The 20,461-nt window shown below is 39.2% G+C and overlaps 1 protein-coding gene across 2 annotated transcripts in view; it reads right to left on the reverse strand.

The window, feature by feature from the left end:
• Positions 1-20,461, reverse strand: part of LOC124875542 (thyroid hormone receptor alpha) — a 173,946-nt gene that overhangs the window by 68,126 nt on the left and 85,359 nt on the right. For both annotated transcript variants that reach the window (XM_047377760.1, XM_047377759.1), the window contains one exon: positions 9,442-9,488. The gene's annotated coding sequence lies outside the window, so the exon portion shown is untranslated. The remainder of the gene's footprint in view (positions 1-9,441; positions 9,489-20,461) is intronic.

Below are 20,461 nucleotides of genomic sequence, written 5' to 3' on the forward strand. Positions count from 1 at the left end.
AAGCCCAAAAGCATCAGATTTAGCAGTGTTCAGCCAGAGTTTGCTGCTTGTAGCCATTTTCCCTAAATAATTAAGGGAAAAATGTGACAATGTGGTGGAAATTATATTTTAGAGCCAAACATGTTGTGGGACAACTAACCTTAGACAGACTTATAGGTTTGAGCAGTGTGACAGATGGAGTCTTTAGAATAATATTTTGACGTCTACATTACTGTAGTGTAGTTAAACCCCCATGAGTAAATCACAGATTGATTATGTGGAGAAAAGTGAGCCTTGTGCAATAACTGCATTGCTCATTAATATAAAGTATTCTATTTGCCTGCAGAAATAGAAGTGGGACACTGTTGGTCAGAACTGGAGCAAAAATAACATCTTTCTGAGCACTTCCAGAATTTTAGTGTTTCAGATGTCTTTTTTTTCTCAAACTGTAGTGAGTTACAGACAGACTGGGCTCGGGATTCTTAGCGAAAAGCAGCTTTTTTAATTCCCCAAGCTGCTGTCAGAAAACATTAACATTTCCAGTTTAAAATCCCCCCCCCAAATGGTTGATGTTGTCACTCTCTGCTTTTACTCAGTTGTGCAAAGTGGAAGTCCACACATTATTCATTTCAGTCATTTAATATTGTCACTAAGGTTGTCTAGTTGCATTGTAGTATTTGAATGTGGGCAATGTAAAACACTGTGATAAAAAATTTTGTGTTTACAAACAAAAGTGCGAATTTTTAATGTTATGCTATTTAAAGTAAAAAAAAAAACTACATCTGTCAAGGACTTTAAACTAGGTGGTTTTTAACCAGTTAGAAATGATAAGCACATTCCCCTTTGCAAAACTCCACCCTTGGTTCAGGGTACATCCAAAAAGTATTATCTCCCTCCTAGGGCTGTTGTAAATTCACAGCCAGGTAATCTGAGTTGACCCCTGGTTAATGTAGTGGGAACCATGGGGATAAAAGACTGGTCACTAGAAAATTATTCTGGTTCCTGGGAAAGGTTGTAGAGTGGAGACCGGTCTTTAGAAACAGGAGTGTATAGATGGACTTAATTGTCCTTCCCCTATCTTTATATATGTTTTGAGCTCATTTTGTAAAGAGAACGGAGCTGCACATCATTCTGTATTTCTTAATTATAAGTTTACAAGATCTGCTTCCTCACGTAAAGCCTTTCTTCTACAAATATAAAAAGCATAAATCATCCACACATAATTAAGGAAACACGTTCACTCATTTTGCTTCCCACTATTTGTATAGTGTTCCCCATTCACAGTGATGACCTCAGAGGATAAAACAGGATAAATGAAAAAACAAGTTATGTCAGGAGCTCCTCACTGCCACCCTTTGCTTTGTGTCACTGCCTTGTTGGCTTGGATGTACGTAATGATCAGTGAGGTCTTCAAAACAAGTGCTGCACCGATATGGCAGGGCTCTGTAGCTGAAAAGGTGTTTTTCATGCTTTATACCTACAATATGTCATGCGAACATGGAAACAATCAAACTTGCTATGACATAAAATGTGTATTCTACCCATTTCTGTCTATAGCAATAAAAATGTGTCTATCATCTCTGAGGATTCCTCAAAGATCTTCTTTTGTAGCAAGAAAAATGGAAAAAATGTCTTAGTAATGATGCACAAATCAATCATCCAGGCTTTCTCTTTGTTGGCAGGTGAAAAAAGAAAGACAAATGTGAATCTCTTGATAACAAGATTTTGAGTGTAGTAAAAAGTCAGATAAAATTTAGCTGCGGCTGGAAACAGTAAAGAAAAATACTGTCCAAGTGTAGGAGATATTTTCGACAGCGTCTCTAAACGTAACGTGTATGAGCAGTAGCAGTTTGCTTCTGGTAAAACAAGAAAGAAAAACAGAAACTTTAAAGAACATTATATAGGAACAGCCCATAAAAATCTATTTCTGATCACATTTAAGTACAATGATCATTCTATTTATTTATTTTTTTTAAACTATGTCCTGTCGGGCAGAGTAGCACACAGAATTGTTGTCTGAATTGGACCATGTAGACCAAGAATTGTTGCCAAGAAAAAGCCCCACAGATTTACTTTCACAAGTGGAGCATTACAGCTAACGCTTTAAAGCTTTGCTTGATATTTATAAAATAAACTTTATTAAAAACTGCTTTGGGATTATTTCAATTGTAACGGACACGGAGACAGAAACAAAAAGGAAAAAAATAAGAAGCACGAAAAAGAGAGAGGTGGGGCTGTGCACTTTGATGTATTTAGTGGTAAATGCAGCTCAATATAGAACATTTGTGTATCTGTTAACACTTGAAACTAAACAGCTGTGGGTCTGAGTGTGAGCCCGCTTGTGAATACAAGGTTTCTCCATAAAAATATGCAATAGCGAGTGTGAGGAGCCATATACCTGCCCCCTTGGACCTGGGACATATACGGAGGAGAGCCGAGCCATAGACATCCAAAAGTCTCCCAGAGCACAGGAAACCCAGGGGAACCATCGCTGGGACTACCGCAACCGCCCCAGAGAAGAGCAGGGGAGAGTCCCAAAGGAACCACTCAGCAGCCACTGTGCAGAAGCCCCAGGGAGTTGCAGCGACGAGCCCACAGGCCCCACTGGCAGCCGTCCAAGTCAGCCCGCCACCCAAAGCCACCACAGGATGAAACACTCCCAACTCCCCAATGTATTCTGATCCTAACTCCATGAGCCCCAACCCCCAATAAACCCCAACATGAATTTCGTCACAGGGCCACTCCCAACCAGGACACAGATATCAAACACATGCCCCAAACCCAAACGCCATTAATCCCCTACCCACAGGGGCACCCCCCACAACCCTGGTCCAACCACCTGGGCATTCTGCCCCCCACCACACAGCACGCCCCACGGCAAGGCAAGGGCCCCCGCACAACGGAACCCCCGACCCCACACCAAATGGGACAAGCTCACCCGGCAAGAGGTCCCCAGCAAGCAGCAAGCACCCAGGGCCAATGCCCTCAACCTTAACCACATTAACACACCACATCACCGCCTCTGCAACAACAGCCCAGGGAGAAACATTATCCAGCTCAGGTCTACCATTGCTGTCAGCTGATCCACATGCCGTTGACCCCACATCCAATTAGAGTACACAACCCCCCCACCCCACACATTGCAGCCCCTCAACGCCACCCTCTAGCCCGCCGCTACCAATGATCATTCTAGGTTTAGCAACGTTTGTGCCAATTCAACAAGATCATAGTTAAAAGATGCTTCAGGAAAAGGATCTACAAAATGTCTGGTTGTTTTAACATTGCTTGCTTCAGGAAATCTACAAATTACTGGGGTTAGTTTCCACAACCTCCAATTTGCATGTGAAATTTAATTTCAATGTAAATGTGACATTTCAAAATCATATATTTTAAATAGCGACCCAACCTACAAAGAAATCAATAGTAAATTAGGTAGGCTGGCCATTCCAGGAAAGGCTGTTCAATGTTTTCACCATTTGTGGATAAGGCCTGTTACTGTGGTTCCCCGGCATCTAAAAGCCTTAGAAATGCCTTTGTAACACTCTCCAGATTAATCAACTGTCTATGACTTGTTTCTCATCTGTTCAATTCAATTCAATTAAAATATACTTTATTAAATGTTGTTGTAGCTCTTATTATGCAGGGTACTTCAAAAAGCCGCCATAAATGCTGATGTCTGTGGGCAGGAAAATTCTCCTGTAGCAGTCTGTCTTACAGAAGATCTTAAGAAGCCTCTGACTGAAAACACTCTGTTGTTGTACAAGTCTCTTGAAGAGGATGCTCAAGGTTCTCCATAATGTTCTTCATTTTATGAAAAATCATCTCCAGAGGTACTAGATGAGTCCCAGATAAGACCCAGCCTTCTATGTTAGCTTGTTAATTTCTAGTTGTTAATTTATAAGTTGTCAAATTTCTTTAGATCGGGACATAATGAGTTGATTTTTGAAATCTTTTAGCCTACTTTGTGTTGTCAGACAGGTCCTATTTAGGTGATTTCTTGATTCTACAGTGATTCCACAGGTCTGAGTATTCAGGCCTGAGTGTGGATTGTGAAACTAAAAAAAAAAAGGTAAGGTGTGGGTGTTTATTTTTTCAGAATGTTGGACCTGTTTTGCAAGGAATTTGTAAAAAACAAAAGTTGATTTTAGCTTGAAAATAAATATCTTGCCATATCACTCACCCCTGTTATAGATAATGTTTTTAATAAATTTAGGGTTATGTGTTGTTAGTCCTCGTCTGAGTCAGTGCTGATTTTTATACCTAGTGAAGAACCAAGGGAGGAGAATCCAGTTTGACTAAATACAGAACAGCCGTTACTGTGAGCAAGCAGAGAGGACTCTTCACCCTTCACAGAACCTGAATTCAAAATACAATCTCGTATATGAATTTTCCTAAGCATGTTACATGCACACTGCTGCATGCAAAAGCAGACATATATACATCATATATATGTATAAATCAGTTGCTTCTAGTACAGATGTATGAACAGAAAAAGGTCAGGGTGCTGCGGTGTCCTCTGGCTCACCACTCTGCAGGGCATTCGGCACACTCCTTCTAAATAACAGAATTTAAGCAAAAGCTCTGTGTCAGTTCAGCCGGCTGAGCATGGCATGCTCTCCCCCTACAGGCTCTTCTCAATCAAAGAGAAAGTAGAGTCAACAGAGGACGTGGGGAGGAAGGGTCATCGGGAGAGAGAGGCAGCATGGCTGAGTTAATGCCGTGTGTTGTGTATTTGATTCACAGAACACGTTTCCAAGAATGTAGCCCTCTGCAGTTAGTAACAGATGCACACAGAAACTAATGTTTAAAGGTTTTCCTGGTTTAAAAGTTGACAATTTAATTCATTACTGTGGCAAAAGCATATCCCTATTTTTTTGCTTTTATGCTATATTTAATGCTTTTGAATCAGACTACTTGGTCATTATTTACTGGAATCAGGGAAAATGTGAGTTTTTCACAGATGAAATTATTAAGCTGCCTAAATTGGACTTATGTTGTTTAATTACTGCAATTTATTGGGATATTGTGTAATAAACCAACTCCAAGTAGTGCCTAAATATGAAATCAAAATTTCTAAATTCTTCAGATGTAAAAATCTAAACAAAACTTAAAGCTGGACAAGCAAACATTAATCAGAAAAACAGCAAACAGTAGCCCTGAAGGGGCTACAGAGATGCACAGCTCAGGTGTGAGAATCTGTCAACATGTCAACTATTGGTCATGCACTACACAAATCTGGCCTTTATGGGTGTATTGGCTGGAAAAAGCTATTGTTAAAAAAATGACATCCCATTTGAAGGTTGATTTAAACATGTAGGTGACAACAAAAATGTGTAAGAATGTGCTCTGGTGAGATGAGACCACAATGTAACTTTTTATTATACATGCAAAAAACGTTATGTGAAGAGGGGAAAACTAATACTGCAACTAATACTGTCATCCTCAACACACCATTAACCAAATGTACCATGGCATTGACAACATCGTGCTGTGGGGATGCTTTTCTTCAGAAGGGACTGGGGAGCTGGTAGGTTGATGGAAAGATGGATAGAGCTAAATACAGGACAATCCGGGAAGAAAACCTGCTAGAGGCTGCAAGCATTTCATGTGTTAGAATGACCCAGCTAGTCACGACCTAAATCCAATGGACAACCTGCTGCAAGACTTGAAATTAAGGTTCACCAATGCTCTTTATCCAATCTGACTATGGTTTATATATTTTGCTAAGAAAACAATGAGGAAAGTTCTTTCAAATTTTTTTTGTTTGGTGCAGTTTGCTTTCACATTGTACTTTTTACAAGCGAACTATTACTTGCAAACAAAGCCACACAGAGCGGCTCATTCAACACAGATTTTGTGACGTTCTATTTATACTTTTGAAACTGCGTCGGCAAATGCGAGCCGAAGGAGATGGTGTGTCAGTCTCTAAATGTCCAAAGCAGGCAGAGGTATACAGTACTTTAAATTACCTAAAGCTGTAGTAGAGGGCTCTGAGAAAACCATGAACTTAAACATGAGCCTAAATATTTGAACAAGCACAACTTACAGGTCCCTCCCACTTGCTCTCTGCTGTGCTACAGCCCTCCCTCCACAGCCCCTCCCCCACAGTGGAGTCAGTCATGAACTTGCAGCAGTCTTCTTCTGCTTACCTGTGTATTTCTGCAAATGGCACTAGGACCACTGGGAGGAGCCAGTGGAGCTTGATTTTTTTTTTTTTTTTTTTACCAGATTTTCTGTCTCATATCTTACTGTCAAGACATAGTGACAGTTTTAACAAATATATAAAAATGTAATTTTTACAAAAGTTACCTACTGCATGTTTAAAGCTGTATTTGTAGAAAATGTGGTTCAACTTAGTTGGGGTAAATATAAATACACGTCACACTGATCAGATTTACAAATTAGGGGACATCTTAAGGGAATTGTCTGATTTCATCAAGGGGTATTGAATTTATTGTGGCTGAATAAAACATGCCGCCACACTTTTCAGATTTCTGTTTGTTAAACAATTAAAAACCAATACATCCTTTTCTTTCCCTTTCACAAATATAAAGACCTATCATAAAAAAACAGAATAAAATACATTGGATTATGTGGTTGCAACGTGACAAAAATGTAAAAAAGATTCAAGTAAATTAGATTTACAGAGCACTTTTACCAAAGTACAGCAGTAAGTGAAATTACATCATAATATGCTAGATAGTAGTTTTTTAAAATCCTTCCATCATTCATTTATTACACTGACTCGACTGAAAACAAACAAGCTGCTGTGACTCGTACACACTCTACTCTAACTGGCTCAGTAGGCCACATACAGAGTAACAGTGAGCAACACTGATGAACTCCCAGCCTGCAGCTGCTCCCACTGCTCCCATTCGTTAAGTGGGATTTGGCCTGGGTCGACATAAGGACAAAAAAGGAGCAGAAAAGTGGCCTTTGTTTCAATGAGACTGTCAAGATATGTATGTGCATAAAGTTAAAATCAGGGGTTTGTATTCCAAAGTGACCTGAACAGTGGGTAACCTTGGTAAGCCCCATTACACCCAGAATGGAAAGAAGGAGCAAACAAAGCAAACGCATCATAGGTGGAGATATGTGGAATTGAGATGCAGTAATGGGATGCCTAGCTACAGAGACAGAGGATTTCTGTGATTTAAGCTGAGCCAAGGATTGTACTGGAAGGGAGATTCTGCATCACAGTGACACAGATAGAAGACTGGAATCAAAACACATCGGTGGGGAAGTGTGTGCAATGCTTCCTGACTCCATGCCTAAGCAGACCAAAATGTAACCAGAGAATCTTGGCGATGTAAAATGTTTACAAAGGATCACTGTTGTGTACACTGCGCCTGAAGCCATGTTTAACATTTGGCAATAAAATCAGGACGTTTTAGTTGAGCTTTGCAAACAATATAGGGCTTCAATAGATGTCCATGTTTTAGAAAAGAAACTTGTTTTTCTTTCCTTTCCTTTAAAACATAAAAATTGAAAAATTTTATATTGTTATTTGAAAATAAAAAATAAATACAGTTATTTTAAAATACATATTTTGCATCTTTTTCAAGAGTAAAGATTGCTCTCTGCATTGTAAAGGGGACCGCTGGAAGAGCCCTTCAAATGCATCTCTGACACTTTCTTGTCGAGATGCAAAATGCTATGTGTGGTGGAAAAGTAACTGCCCACATCAGCCTGAACACAACATCCCCATGTTGAAACATGGTGTTGGCAGCAGCCTGCTGTGCGGATGCTTTTTTTCAGCAGGGTCAGAGTACATGGGAAGGTGGATGAGAATACAGCTCTTCCTTTAGATGTACCACAAATATCTCTTGCACTCTGTACTCCTACAGCACTCCAAACAATGCCCCGTGGCAAACGGCAGTAAGCCTTCTCCAAATCCAAATTCTGGACATTTTAGTACATAATATTTTCTAGGTGGGCTTCATCGTCTACCTGTTCTACAAACCACAAACTGCAATTTACAAGCCTTTTTGTCCTTATTTATATCAGCTCTATTTTAGAATCTATAACAGAGTTGTCCAACCAGATCTCCTCAGATCACCAGCAGGCTGCCCTTCACCAGCTGCCCGTGCCTCATCATGTGACCCATCATTAGACTAATGGACAGTCGATTAATGTTAACATGCCAGCAGGGCTCATATCAGTCAGATCTACAGGTCAAAAGGGAGCCATTAATAATATAATCAGCAACCAGGCCGGTCGTGTTGTAGCATTTTCTTAAAGATTTCTCTTCACTTTACTTCGTGGCAGCCTGCATAAATTACACCTGATTAACAAAGCTGTGAGTGATTTGTATTCTATCTCATTATAAAACAGCATCTAAAGTATCTCTAGGGTTTCTTGTTGCCTTCCCTCTTTCCTGGTTAAAACAAGACATGCAAAAACTGTTGGAGAAAACATGTGAAGCATATATTTCAAGTCTAGAAAGACCTAAATATGTTTGTGCTAGTGCAGATAATTAATCCAACCCACAAGGGTGGTGTAATATGTTGAAGCTGACAATGCATCGCACGATAGTTTGCTGAATGCAAATTATTGTTACAGCTGTTTAAAGCAGTAAATAAGGTAACAACCCAATGATGTTACTGACCGAATCTGTGAAAATGAACTGGGTTACCTAAAGAAAGCTCTAAGTTAAAATGGGTCAGAAAAATGCCATTTTGTTGGTTGGTCAGAAATGGAAAAGTAATTTATTATCATCCATCCATCCAGTAAAATTCTTTGTGTGAGTACCATGAAAATATGAAATCTTTACTCAAAGTTAACATTCTGTATGAATCTCATGGCAACCAATGTCTGACTAACAGAACAGTAAAATGTTGCCGATATATTTTACTTTTCCATGGATGCTTGGAGCAAGTAGTTTCCAATATCCCAGCTTTAAGAGGATTGGGAATTCCAACCTGACAGTTTCTGTTGAATAAAATATGACAGCAGGAGGGGTCCCATGGTGGTCAAATGCTGTGCACTCTCTACAGAGGTGGGGTGATATCAACTTTAGAAACAACCAAAAGGACATTTTGCTTCTTTTCTGTGAGAAAGAAAGAAGTCAAGAAAGAAACAGTATTACCATTTCCAACCCTCAGGTTGAGATGAAGGACTAGGTTTTAATCCCCAAAAGGTTTTTAACTAAATCTGCAGAAAATGTCACATTTATAAAAGTAAAGTGTAAATACACATCTTTTTTTTCCATCCTCAATTTTGAGGAGGATCAGGTTTAATGGACACTTCTTTTTCAAAACTCCCTCAAACCCATTGAAGAACATACAGAGCCTTAAAAATAACGTCACACTGAAGGATTAAAGTGCACAGTGTCAAATGAAGCCTGTATGAATGCAAGCATAAAAACGCACAAGTTGCAAACTCTCTACAAATGAAAAAAATAATAACATAAGCCCATTGCTATTAATCGCCCATTATACTGAAAGCAGGTGAAGATCTTACCTATGATGTTTCTCAAATGCTTCACAGTTCTCAATCACAGTGAAGTCCTGAAAACAGAAACAAGATTGTCATCAAATCTGTGAGGGTAACTGACGTAATAGGGGATGGAGAGGTGTATGAATACTTTTGTAGGATACAAATGTGATTTACAATATGTGATTTTATTGGTTGATTTAATGATTTGATTTATCATGGTGTGATTTGTGGTACATATACAAATAGTTCTGTCTACAGAGTTAATGTTGGTCTGTTTTGGGTTAAGTAGCATGGTATTTATATTATTGGCTAAGATTTATTGCACCCCAAGCAGCTCTTTGATGTTAATAATGGAGACACTGATATTGAGATTACAATACATTTGCAATACAGTGTGAAAAACAATGCTATCACCACATCTGAGAGACTGGATTATTTGCACTACTTTGCAAAACAGCTCAAGCTCAGTCAGATTGGATGGGGAGGGTCTCTGAACAGTTCTTTGCATAGATCCTATATTGCATATAAGTTTGGGTTTTAAGTGGCCAGTTTTGACCCATGAATATGCTTTAAACAAACCCATTCCATTGCATCTATTCAGGCTGGATGTTTAGGGTTGCTGTCCTATTAGAAGGTGTCTCAAGTTTTTTTGCTGCTTCCAACCGGTTTTCTTCCTTGATTGTCGTGTTTTTTGCTCCATTCATCTTAATAATAACTCTGACCAGCTTTTCTGTCCCTGTTGAAAAATAAACATTCCCACATTATGAAGCTGCCACCACCATCTCTGGCCGTGGTGGTAGTGCATTTAGGGAGATGAGAAATTTAAACATTTCTGACACACAGCATTTGGGACATAGCATTAGGCCAAATAGTAATGTTTCTGGTCTCATCTGACCAGATAAAATACCACCCTCCACATGGCTACTTTGTCCTCTACATGGCTTGATAAACAATGGCCTCCTTCTTGCTACTCTTCATTCAAAATAATAATAATAAAAAGCATGTAATCTTTCCTTTCCCCTTGCAACTTGCGAACTTTGAGCCAGTATCCCATAAAATCCTAACACAAATACATCAGAGTTTGGTTGTAACATGACAATTGTGAAGACGTTCAAGTTAATATTTTTCAAGGCACTGTAAAAGAATGAACAAAACACAGAAGACCAGAGCAACCAGAAGAGGAGCTCCGATAAGAGTTTTGCATAGAATTTTCTCTGAAAAGCAAATATGTACCAGAAAGTAAAAGAATCGGCTATCTGCTGTTCACCCCATTTTCCTTCTTGTTTGCGCAAGAACTACTTTGCATTCCTTGCTAGACGTATTGCTGGTGAATAGGTCAGGCTCTTTCACTTTGCAGAGAATAAATATTAGTAAAATATCATACTGAAACATAATCATCAATGAAGTCTCCATACCAAAATGAATCCTGTAATCGGGCCTCCTGATAACATTCTCCTCTTTTACACCAACCTTTGATATGTGCTCTACCTCCTTTCAGGCATTTTAATTAATCTTTCTGCTTGCAGAACTGTAAAGGCAAACATGTTTTTTTGATGTCGTTGAAATTTCAGCTGAAGATTTTAGATGCACAGCCCGTTTTGGGATGTTTCTGAGCAGCTGAATGTGTTTGGTCCGTCTGTCTGTCCGTCCATCGTCTATGCCCATATATCCTGTCAGGATCATGGAGTGTTTGGGTTACCCGTGAGACTGATATTATGATAGAAGTGGCCTCCCTGTGCCAACATCTATTAGCAGAATTAACACCAGATTCATAAATAAAACCAGTCATGGTATACTTTCCCCTACCCCTTAGATTCTAGCATTTCATTTAACAAAGCAATAATCAGTTTCATTAGGTTTTAAAGTATGTAAATCTAACCTCAAATATACAATAACACACAACAGAGTCCAAATTGCCATTATTTATTAAAAAGATCAAAGCAAAATGAAATACCAAAAATCTAAGCACACCGATGATGGAACAGCTTGCAGAGCCACACCAATAACTCTCAGCAATCATTTACCGTCTGACTTCAGTCTCTCTGCTCTGGAGGAAGGCTGGACAACTCTTATTTCTGATGTCACTTCAGTTCATTGAAGTTTGTGTACAGCTGTCTCTGCAGAGCTCTCCTTAGGCCCCTCCCCAGAATTTCAATCATATTGAATCCATTGTATCACCCTCCTTGATTCTTTTCTTTTTCAGAGTGGACTCTTCATTGGTTGTAGATTAGCTGTTGTGTGTGGGTTCATAGTTCCATTGATCCCCCAGTTTGGATCAAGGTTAAGCTGTGGCCTCACATTTGACTCTACAATACTTTGGTGTACAGAGGATCTTTGGTTGACTAAATGGCTGCAAGGTGTCATGCAAGGTCATTGCTGCTGTCTTTCCATCCTGGCCGTGAGTTGACTGTGGGAGCAACGTGGCAAAATTCCCGTATTAATTAATGTGCTCATACTGATAACAAACAGGTAATTAGATGGTTTACTTTGCAGCATCTGACTGCAACTTCTGCGACTAGAATCCCTTAAAGCAGCAGAAAGGTACATAGTTTTTCCTAATGCAATTTTTCCATCCCGCTTAGTTTTTGTTTAAAAAATAATGACAGAGGAGTATTTGTTTCGTACACTTGATGTTTGATTTAAATACTTGGAACAGACCAGATCATATAAATGTTAAAACTTAAGAATGGATAATGACTGTAATACTGCTCCTCAGATGACTGATCCGCCTTTACAAACATTCTGATCAGCTCAACTGGGAAAATTAAACACATGACAGCATGGAGTAAGATTCCACTATTGGTACATTCGCTCCTATTGTCAAAAAGCTGTTTGAGAAAGGATCTGTGCTCACTTCAGTTGTTGCCAATTTATAGGACAATTGTAGTTAGCTATTGCGACAACACATGATCCAAAAACCAAGACTCATGCGCAAGCCTGGTGACTCATAATCATGCCGCCAAAGGCTCTGCTCTGCTAGAACTAACAAGCTGGATGTACTCATCTGTCATCATCTAACACACACATACAGAGTAAAGTCAGGTACTGCAGGACACAGGGCAGCTACGCTGGCTCTCCCCTGCGCTGTCATCTTAAGGAGCCAAACATGCATAGCCGATGTCAGATGGGAAACATTAAAATAACATGGGACCTTAGGGGCCTTGGGAAATAAGAATTGGTACCATCCTGCCTCTACTGCAAATGTTTGTGTGTCCTCTCACTGACCTCTGCATGCAGCAGCAAATCACATTTTGCAAGGCTATATAATCATCTATCTTATTAGTGAAGGCCCTTGGTTATCTTCATTAACTGTCATGCTGCCTAATTTGTTGATCAATGTCTATGTTTAATTAATTACACTTGGAATGAGTGTCATCAAAAGCAACTCAAAGCTCAAGAGCATTGTAGCCTGACACTAAATGGCTGTGCTAGACAACTTTTGTGAAGCTGTGTGGGATGCTGAAGGGTAAAACATTGGAACATCAGTGAGCTGATGGGTTAACATGAGTCTGTGATTGATTCAGTGGTTTGAGCAAACAAGTTTGATCATTATGACTCATACCTTTACGCATGTGATTGTTGCTCTAAAAAATCCTGTAAACATTTTGTGCAGAAGTCTCATTTTTATTTTTTTTCCTTCTAACTATGATTTCTTTAATCTTTTAAAGTGGTCTCAACAGTTCTAAATAACAGTTCAGTCAAATTTCCCACATTCAAAGATAATATTAACACGCACTGACGAGACAAAAATAGGAATCAGATTATCTTTAGCTTGATTAGCGCTCACAGATGACTGACCAATTGGAAACCCAAAAACTCACTGTTTTTTTTTTTTTTTTTGGAATACGCACTTATGCTGATAGCAATACGGTAAGGAAATCGTCACTGAGTGAAGACTCAAAGCTAGCCATTTTCAAACAGGAAGCACAGAAATTTCAGAAGCTATTTCAAGGGAAACTGTATCATTTACAACTTGTTAAGACATGGTGGTTCATTTAGGGTACCAGAGAGTGATTGAGAGCAACATTTTCCTAAATAACAGAAAGGCTAAAAAGAAAAGGCTGCTCTTTATCATCATATCGAGGTTTCAACCTCCAGCTATCATGGAACATGCTGAAATTGGTAAAGTTAAGAGCCTTTTGTATATCTCAGAACTAAGGTGATGATCTACATTCTCAAGAAAATACAGAGTGCTATTTTGGAAATGCTAGTCACGCTAACCATGCTTACTGCTGTAAGGTACAAAACTCCACAATAATTATATCTCTATTCTAAAATATTATTAAAGCCAGTTTTCCAGTGAATGCTATCTCTCCCAGCCGCATCACATTGTCTCGGCTCCAAATCTAAACAATTAATGACTGTTTATGGCTGGAAGACTACAAAATCTATTTTAAATGCTGTTATTTTATCTTGTTTAGTTATACCATGGTTTTTGAGACAAAAAGAAACAGTGATCAGTGAAAATTGTCCTTGGGGGGTCAAAACTTGGCAAAAATGAGTGACAGGAAATATCACAGTATAAATTTCAAGTGTAATTTAAAACTTTTGCACAGAACTGTACAAATAAAAAAACTAACCATAAAGAGCTGTAATTGTTATTTTAAAGTAAGTTAAACTTCTAAATGTACACTACTGGTCAAAAGTTTTATATACACTTTCTCTCTAAAAGGTCTCTCTATTTTCATGACTATTTACATTGTATGTAGATTCTCGCCAAAGGCAACAAAACTGTGAATGAACAAACATGGAATTATCTAGTAAACAAAATGTGTGAAAAACCTCTAAAAATGTTAATATTTTAGATTCTTCAAACTACCTCCCTTTGCTCTCATTACTGCTTTGCTCTCTTGGCGTTCTCTCCATGAGCTTCATGAGGAGGTCACCTGAAATGGTTTTCAAAGAGTCTTAAAAGAAATTCCCAGAGGTTCATGGAGAGACGGCCAAAGGTTAATATTTCAGTCATCACAGCAAAGGGCGACTACTTTAAGGAATCTAAAATATAAAACATATTTAAAGTTCTTTTACAAATTTTTGTTTGCTACATAATTTCACATGTGTTCATTCACAGTTTTGTTGCCTTCAGTGAGAATCTATGTACAACGTTAATAGTCAAACGTAAAGAAAACCATTATATGAGAAATTGGTTTTAAAACTTTTGACCAGTAGTGTATTTAGTATATTATTTATTTCTAAATTTATGTTATAGCAAAGTGATTTTTTAGAGACATTTTGGCTCCAACCCATCATAATATGCAGGTGCACTTTCAACACGGTTGAATGATGGTCCCCATAAATCTGAAAGCTGACACAAACATTCCTCACATGCTGCAGCTACTTTACAAGTTTCTTGCATACAACTTTTTAAAACTCTGCCTTATATTTTGTTTTTAACACACAGATCTCCCAGAACATCAAGATCAACCTTAACCCCACATACATCAAGTAAAGATAATACAGTAGTATGTATTCAGGCTGATTCTTCTGGGACTACAACAGAGCGGTGGTAATCCTTGTGCTATCATTGGAAATTAGAGGTGTAAAAATTCACAATAAAGTCCATAACAGGTTAAGCATCACTGATTTGTTTTATCCCACTATGTGTAGCCTTGAGAAATCCCTAATAAATGGAGACACCTGAGTCATGTTTGTGTGCACCAGTTCTTGTTAACTGAATGCCCTGCTGGGTCCCATGCTGTAGATGTTGGCTTACAGCTGCCAAGTTTCTCTCCTTACTAACCAAAGACTACCATTTCTTTTCCTGAATAAACTATCTACACACATTTAAACACAATGAAAATGAGATACAAAACATAAAAGAAAAGAGTGGGCAACACCACTGAAGATGAGAAAAAGAACAAAGCAAGGCACTGCATAGTAGTGGATGTATTATTTTGGGCCATTAAACCAAGGCTACAAATTCCTATAATTTGAACAGGGCCATCCCAAGGCAGGAAATGCCAGGCAGTGAGAATCTCTGGGGAAAATCCACATTTCTGTCTGCAATCAGAGCATAAACTGAAAATCAGATTAAATAAAACAATATTATTTTCTCTGCTACAGAATGTACATGCTATATTCTTTTTTTAAATTTTGTAGTACTAGTGGCTTTTATTTTTATTTTTCCAAAAGTAGACAGACAGGAAGTGAGGTGGAGAGATGGAAAAGACTTGCAGCAGAGGTCTCCAGGTCGGAACTGAGGCCTCCGTATTTGAGTGGTGTGCTCTACCGCTACGCCAGTCCGCCCAGTTGATGATCTTTTCTTCTCCTCCTTTCTTTGCTGCATTTGTATGTCAATCTTCCTTGTTACAAGCATACGTTAGCACAAGTTAGTGGTAAAGAGGTGTTATGCTTTTCTTGCTGGTGCTTTGGATTTAGTTCAAACTATTTATAATACACACCCTGGAAGCAGATAATAAAGCAGGATTAAGCAACAGCAATTATAAAAATTACTGAATTCACACCTAAAATGTACTAAAAACTTTACGAAAAATTGTTATCTGCTAAAATGGTGGCCACAGGGCAAAAATTTATTAAATTGATAATTAGCAATCCCTTGAGCTTTAAAGCAATGGCTCTAGTTTTAAACAGTTAACAACTACTTTTGGCACTTCTAACCTGCTAATATAAGCTCGCAGTCCTGACACTAGCTTAGAAGCTGTGTGCTAGCTTTTACAGAAATAACAGGAGGAGACTTGAGTGTTTTACCTCTCTTTCAGACTAAATAAAAAAAAAATTCCAACACTTTTGAAATATTGTTTAATCAAATTTAAATGGATACTTTCTGCGGCATCTAGCTTTAATAACATGCTAACTTTAGTTTGGACTGCTAATACTAGCTAGATTGAAAATTATTTCAGAAACAGTATCATAAACTCTGAATTAAAGCTCAATACGATGGCACAAACAGGCTCACATTTTAACTTTAAATTGTAAGCAAATATTGAGTGCAAAAAAATAATAATGCTAATAAATGCTGACGGGATTGTGTTTGCACTTCAATCTCACTAGAACCCTAATGAGTCAGCAAAACAGTATTTATTATTTAGCGGTTTCTGTTGTGTATATGAGTGCACATGACCCGGTTTCTCCTTTGTTCAGTTTGTCAACAAGTTAAAGTGCATATTGATTTACAGAGGCATGAGGGAGCTGTATTGTTGCACTCAGCAGGGTACATATGGTTAGCCTGTAATCTTTGGCATGCATGCAGTGGAAAGGATCTTCATCCAAGTTTGAAATTAATAAAGATTTTCTGCAGGTTTCCATACCAGCTCTCAGAACAACCAAAGACAAAAAGAGATTAAATGTGCTAACATGGGGAACATTGTTTTATCTGTTGAAACCCTAATCTAAGATAGCAGTCCAGAGAAACAGCAGGAGATTTTTACTTCACTTTATACTGCTCTGTTTAAAGCCAGAAACACCAGCAGTAAATCAAAAGTCTGTTTGATATAGAGTCATTTGATCTGATCTGAGTGGCTAAGGTAACATACTGTGAGGGACAGGAACAAAGAAACTATGTAATTTAAACACATCAGGATTTAGTTAGAGCTGCAGGGGATCTTTTTAATTTGTATTTCTATTTTCTTAAAGCTTGGTTTTATTTTAATTTTGCCAAGTGATGAAGCGTTTCTTTAATTCTTTAACTGACTGGCTCTAATGTTTCTACCAAAAATATCTCAACTTCATTTTTTAAAATTCAGCCTAAAGAGTGCCAAACATCTGATATTGTCATAAATTAAAACATATAATTACATTAAGCCCAAAATTATTCATGCCCCTGACAGAATTAGGTTTAAAGTAATCTTTAAATGCATGTTGGACTCCGGCAGGGCTGCCCTTTGTCACCGGTCCTGTTCATAACTTTTATGGACAGGATTTCTAGACACAGTCAAGGGCCAGAGGGGGTCTGGTTGGGGGACCAGTGGATTTCGTTTCTTCTGTGACGTGGTCCTGCTGGCCCCCTCTAGCCAAGACCTACAGCATGCGCTGTGGCGGTTCACAGCCGAGTGTGAAGAGGCTGGGTGAGGATCAGATCCTCCAAGTCCGAGGCCATGGTACTCGACCGGAAAAGGGTGGCTTGTCCTCTTCAGGTTGGAGGGGAGTTCCTGCCTCAAGTGGAGGAGTTTAAGTATCTCGGGGTCTTGTTCACGAGTGAGGGAAGAAGGGAGCGGGAGATCGACAGACGGATCGGTGCGGCTGCCACTGTAATGGGGGCGCTGTGCCGGTCCATTGTGGTGAAGAGAGAGCTGAGCCGAAAAGCAAAGCTCTCAATTTACCAGTCGGTCTACGTTCCTACCCTCACCTATGGCCATGAACTTTGGGTCAAAACCGAAAGAACGAGATCCCGGATACAAGTGGCTGAAATGAGCTTCCTCCGTAGGGTGGCCGGGCACTCCCTTAGAGATAGGGTGAGGAGCTCGGCCATCCGGCATCCGGGAGGGGCTCGGAGTAGAGCCGCTGCTCCTCCACATCGAGAGGAGCCAGTTGAGGTGGATCGGGCATCTATACCGGATGCCTCTTGGACGCCTTCCTCGGGAGGTGTTCCAGGCACATCCCACCGGGAGGAGGCCCAGGGGACGGCCCAGGACACGCTGGAGGCACTATGTCTCTCGGCTGGCCTGGGAACGCCTTGGGCTCCCCCTGGAGGAGCTGGAGGAGGTGTCTGGAGAGAGGGACGTCTGGGCGTCTCTGCTGAATCTGCTGTCCCTGCGACCCGGTCCCGGATAAGCGGAAGACGACGAGTACGAGTACGAGTAATCTTTAAATGTTACCAACATGTTTCTTCTGACTGGAAATAATATTAAAATTTTGGACTTGCTTAGCCAAGGTCCTGACTCAAATGTGATAAAGAGTCTGTGGTATAGAGCTAAATTGGGGCCATAAAGTTTGTTCAAATGAAAAAAATGTGAACCTGAAAAATAAAAGTTTGTTCAAACGAAAAACATTTGAACCTGAAAAATTATTTTAAACCTCCCCCCCAAAAAAATGTGAAAACTGAAAAAAGAAGTTTTGTAGCAGAAAAAAAACAGATGTGAAACTGGAAAAAAAAAAAGTCCAAAACTACTTTTCAGACTCAAGATTTCTTTTCGAATTTGCAGATTTTTTTTTCAGCTTCAAACCTTTGGCCCTGTTTTGGCGTGGGGGGCGGGGCCTCAGATCATGGGGGTGCGGAATAATGACTGACAGCTCAACACGGCGGCTGAACAACATATTCCCAGCTGTTGCATTCAGGGACCGTGGGAACTGGAAATATCTGTAATACGTCATCAATATTCTATATATATGTGATTGGTTTTGAAAGATAACATGCTTCACCGATAGAAGCAGCTTACGTGAATACACGACGCGCATCTCAGAGGATAAAATATGATCTTGACAGATTTGCACAGCATTTTAAGTCCGTGTTGGAGATTTCCCATGTTCTCAACATAAAGCAAAAGAACCGTCAGACTAAGCGACGGTATGAAACCAGATGCAAAACGAGCCGGTATTTTCCGAATATCCTTGCATAATTAAGCCTGGACTTGTTTTCACATGGATTGGACTCTGGGTAAAGTATTAAATGAAAAACACAAACACATTTAAAATGTTTAATAATAAAATAAATAATAAATGCATCGAAAAGATAAATAATCAAATAATTATGTAGATTAGGTAATTGTAAATACATTAATTTAAGGAATAAAAACCAATTATTGTTCAAATTTGATTCAAATTCATTAACTTTAAAGAGACTGACAAAAGTTGGGGGCGTCCGTGACTTAGTGGGAATTGTCAGATCGTCAGTTTGACTCCAGCTTCAGTGACCTATTTAGTTAATTTATCATTTAGATATATGTATTTGATGTATTTTAATTTCTAAATGATATATTCAAGAATTCATTTATTTATTTCTGGTTATACAGTTACCAAACTACAGAGGCTATAAACAGCTCCCATCTGCAATTCTTTCGCTTCGCTCTTTGCTGTGTTAACAAAAGTTCCAAGCCACAACTTCCGTGCTTAAAACTGCAAGCCGATTGGCTGAGAGCGGCACATACCCCCGACAAGCCCACGCCGAAATACTTACTGAGGTTTCTGGCACAAGTTCTTGGCCTCTCTGTAAAGCCAGCTGGAGGTTTGCATTTCTGCTGTGTGAGTCACCGCAACCACACACACACAAGCAGGTCTGCTTAATCATTAAGAAATAAGAGGACTGATCGGAGCTTGAGTCAGCACGTTAGCAAACATCAGAAGTGGGTTATGCCCTGCAGGACCGCTGCCAGGAGTGAAACGCTGCCACGGTGCACACTGTTTTTATTCCACTATTATGTCACTGATACACTCGAGTGCACACTTAAGACATAAGAATTATCAAACTTTCTTTGCATTTTAAAGGAAACACTCAGCTCCCAACATGCCAAAGAAGAAATAACCTCAGGAACCTAAACCTAAAAGTTGTTTTGGAAAGAAATGTGCCTTGTTCCGCTCAGCCAGTGTGCAGGAACAAATCAAACAAAGGAAACGTAAAAAGTATGGTTTTATAAAATGTGCATGGCTCCTATAGGTGGGCTTATTTTGACCCTAATAGCTTAACTGTAAATGCCAAAACAACAATAACTTTGAAGGAAAACATTATAAATCTCAAAAAACAAATAAAGCAGCTCAAAAACAATCAGATGAAATATGTAACAGAGGTATTGGACGTTGCACTTGGCTTTGAGAATCATTGCTACAGCCTGCTGTAAGAAATACAATACCCAGAAACACTGCTAATGGCTCAGTGTGTTTGTTTTCTTTCAAGCTTATACTCACAAGTTTTATTCACAATGCGCCACAAAGAAAACACAGTCCAGCTTCTCTTCTGAGCAGTAACCATTTCATAGGATTGCAATGCACTTGCCTTAAAGCCATTTAGAGCATGTAAGCAGAACGCAGAACAGGACGCTGGGTAACACGGTGGCAGGGCGGTCATTGATTACAGTAATTAGCAGAGAGGAAATGGGGCTCTTTTTATTTTTTTCTCTTATGCAGAGCAGAGGAGGGGAAATTAATGAAGAAA

The sequence above is a fragment of the Girardinichthys multiradiatus genome, chromosome 10 (assembly GCF_021462225.1).
Source record: "Girardinichthys multiradiatus isolate DD_20200921_A chromosome 10, DD_fGirMul_XY1, whole genome shotgun sequence".
NCBI lineage: Eukaryota > Metazoa > Chordata > Actinopteri > Cyprinodontiformes > Goodeidae > Girardinichthys > Girardinichthys multiradiatus.